We start from the raw sequence: 3,816 nt of genomic DNA on the forward strand, positions 1-3,816 counted from the left end.
TGGGGCGACAGGGGTGAGGCCTCTCCACGAGCCGGCAAGGGGAGATGGGCAAAAAGACTGATCATTCTGCCATGCCGAGTAAACTAAGTGGCTTGCGAATGGGCTGTTGCGCCAACCTCCAGCACTCTGGAGCGGAAATAATAACCTGGTTTATCTAGAAAAGCAGGCAGTGCTTCCCGTTGCCGGAGGGAGCCCTGATGAGAGGAGGTGTTAGAAGCAAGGCCCGCATCACCAGAAGGATGTACTTTTGGGCCTCTGCTTCCTTCCGTCCTTTAAAACTTCGGGTTTGAGTTCTGTTTTCATCCAGCGGTAGTCAGCTACCCATTGCTGCTCAGTGCCTGCGATAGTGTTATGCTGCTGGGAGAGAAATGCGCTGCCGAGTCGCTCCTGGCACCACCGGCGCTGTCCTAGTGCGAGGTGGTGCCAGGTTTTGGCAGCGCTCTGCATGCTCGAGAGTGGAGTAACTCCTTTGCAGTGGAGTTAATCCTAGATTGGATGCAGACAATGCACAGTCAGAAAATTTAAAAATAAAATTGCTGCAGATGTATTAAAATAGTGCGTCTTTTGTATAAAAATCGCACAGTCAGAAAATTTTAAAATAAATGTATTAAAATAGTGCGTCTTTTGTATAAAAATGGTCAGCTAATTAACCGGTCAGTGTTAAGGGTTGAATTTGGGAGCTTTAGAGATGCTCCTGTTGACTGTCTTGGTGTGTGATTTAATTACAGGCAAATGGTTTGCATGTTTTGCTGCAGGCAGGGGCTTGCTGGAGCAGCAGAGTTGTCAGAAGAAAAGAAACAAGCGGTTGGTGCTGCTTTGAAGATCCCCGTTTGAAAGAGATTGAGAAGATGGAAACTGCCACAAACGTAAATGGCACTCCTGGAGAAGTGCTGGTTTTCAAGATCTGGATGTAGTAACTTGAAACATCAGAAATAAGAATTGCAGACACAATTTGTTAATTGTTAATCTGTTCTTACTGCCTGTTTGAAATTATATTTTTTATGTGAACTATTTATTAAACTTATTTATATTTAAACTTGCACGTTTTGGTTTTTCATAAGGCTGTCAAATACACGGAAACTGGTGGGGAGGGGGAAGGCAACCATCGTGGATTCAGGCAAAAATGCCGTTTAAACTGAAAAGCGACTGCAGTTGTCAGCGTAAAGGAGCATGTTGCTCTCGCCAAGACGCCTGACCCAGTTGGATTCGGTGCAGTCTTCTGGAGAACCCCCTGTTTGTAAAATAATCCAAACTTCAGGAGGTTTTTTTAGGCTAAAACTTCAGTTTTTAAAAAATGCTCCCATGGTCTTCAGTCATGTTCCATTGCAATTATCCCCTCGTAGGTGCTAATTAACTACAGGGCACCAATTTAAACTTGGAAACAGGGCTGTGAGACTGCTGTGCCACACCGTGCTGTAACCGTGCCAACGTATTTAGGTCGTTAGCAGCTGGAGTTTATGAAGTGAAGCTGTTGGTAAAACATTAGCACGTGTCGGGTCAGTTTGCGGGTTATTGAGGGTTTGTGGTGCTGCTGTCCTGCCGTTGGTTCTGCATAAATGAATTACAGCGCTGAATTTTTTCAGGGTGCTCCTAATTTTTAAATGTCGCTAGCACTGCTCGCTTATCTGTCAGCCCTTCTGCCACCTGAGTATGCTGGTCTTTGAGTACACGTTTGGTATACGTTGTACGGAAATACTTGGTGAAGTATTCAACATTATCTGGGGAAAAATCCTTTTCTTGGCTGAAGTCTCTGACATAGACAAATACACCTTTACTGGTTCTGTGTGAGTGAGTTCTGCCTGCCAAACTAATGACCAGGTTTCCTATGGATTTATGTTGTGCCCAGTAATTTTCCTCTGTCCCAGTACTCACCCAGGAGGGGGGCAACGGGTGTCCTCGGGGTGGGTGTGGGTTCCTCTTCTCACCACAAAGGCTTTCTGCCTGCTGACTGCCCAGAAGCCAGCTCGCTGTGTCAGGGGACTCCGCTTCTGTACCCTCAGTACAGCTCGGGGGTCCCTGGCACAAGAAGGACGTGGAACTGCTGGAGCGGGGCCAGAGGAGGCCACAAAACCGATGTGAAGGCTGGAGCCCCTGTCCTGTGGGGCTGGGCTCAGAGAGTTGGGGTTGTTCAGCCTGGAGAAGGGAAGGCTGTGGGGAGACCTGATTGCAGCCTTTCGGTACTTGTAGGAAAGATGGGGACAATCTTTTTAGCAAGGCCAACTGTGACAGGACAAGGGCTAGCGGTTTTAAAACTCAAGGAGGGTAGATTTAGACTGGATATAAGGAAGAAATTCTTTACAGTGAGGGCGGTAAAACCCTGGCAGGGGTTGCCCAGAGAGGGGGTGCAGGCCCCATCCCTGGGAACATTCCGGGCCAGGTTGGACGGCGCTGTGAGCAACCTGGTCTGGTTAAAGGTGTCCCTGCTCCTGCAGGGGGGTTGGGCTGGGTGACCTCTGGGGGTCCCTTCCAACCCCAAACATTCTATGATTCTACAATTCTGTGAAGTGATTTGCCCCACCGCCGGTTTGGTGCCTTGACTGGTGGACAGCAAAGAAAATTGAGAGAGAACCCATGTGATCCAAGAGGAACAAAACACGGGCGCGGAAACAAAGCCAGGGAAATGGAGCAAGACCCACTTCGGTACCCAGGAAATGCTAACGTGATATGTGATTCTGTTTATTAGCACCATACCTTTTGCACTCTATAGATGACTTTTACGGGGCAAAAGCGGCTGGATTGCTTTACATTTCATCAAGGCGCTTTGCTCTGCTTTTACTGCTCTGCAGTACCGGAGCACAGAAGAATTGTTAATTCAGATTTATGTGTTTGGTTTTGAGCCCTTAATTGTTTTTCAACCCGAGCTTGTTAAGAGAGCTGCATTTCTTGTGATTGTTCTCTGAGCACTTTTGTACTAATCCCCTGGTTTTTTTCTAACACCCTCTGTGTTATTGTTTCATTGTGCTCTCCAGCCACATACAGAGAAGAAAAATCAGCCCATGATGAATTCAAAAGGCAGATTTTTCTTTTCCCCTGGCGACTGAATTCAGCCTCACTCCCTCACCCCGGCAAAGCTGCCAGATCATAGCAGCTTTTCCAAGATGATGGAGCGACCGAGGCTTTAGCCACAAAATTAAATTGGAAAGAAAGATATCGACTATGAAAAATTTCAAATCATAGCTAGTTTGTCCCATTTGTACGAGTGCTACTTGGGTCATAAAATCGACAAATTTAAGGAGAGCACGGGAAAAGTGAACTTCCCTCACACCAGCGCGAGGTGGCAATATTGGCCTAGATGAAAAGGAAAGCCTTGCACATAAAGCTGTGCGGCTTTTTTTGCCAGAATCTTCTAATGAACCTAATAGGCATCGAGAGCCCATTGTCTTAAATATTTTAGAGTTGGTAACATCTCCATTCTGCTGAGGAGAGCGGTCCTCAGGCTTGAGCTGACAGAGCATGGCCGCAGTGGCTGCCAGGAGCCCGGCCTAGGGAGCTGCAGGGACTATGAGTGTCTGCCCTGTCACAAAGGTAACGGCGCTTTGGGGTTAGAAGAGACGAGTGGCAGCGAGGGATCCTTGTTATTTTGGGCAAATACATGCTCAAGCGCTTGGCTGTTATCCGTTCCACCGCTTCCTGTCAGGGAAAGCGGGAGAGGCAGCGGTCGGCGCGCGCCCTGATGGGAGCCCGGGCTCTGTCTGAGGAGGCTTTGCCTCAGCCGGGGCTGGGGACGCGTTTCTTCCCGGGGGAGCCTGGGGTCCAGAGGGACCTGTCTGGGGGCTGTCACCCCGCGCCGCTCCCGCCGCGGCGGGCGGGAGGCGC

At 48.8% G+C, this 3,816-nt stretch overlaps 1 non-coding gene across 1 annotated transcript; it reads left to right on the forward strand.

The window, feature by feature from the left end:
- The first annotated feature begins 302 nt into the window (after positions 1-302).
- LOC118451746 lies at positions 303-506 on the forward strand. The gene has a single exon (XR_004841295.1). It is a non-coding gene; the product is annotated as a small nucleolar RNA SNORA74 (small nucleolar RNA).
- The last annotated feature ends 3,310 nt before the right edge of the window (positions 507-3,816 follow it).

The sequence above is a fragment of the Egretta garzetta genome, unplaced genomic scaffold, assembly GCF_000687185.1.
Source record: "Egretta garzetta isolate BGI_Z169 unplaced genomic scaffold, ASM68718v1 scaffold60, whole genome shotgun sequence".
Lineage (NCBI taxonomy): Eukaryota > Metazoa > Chordata > Aves > Pelecaniformes > Ardeidae > Egretta > Egretta garzetta.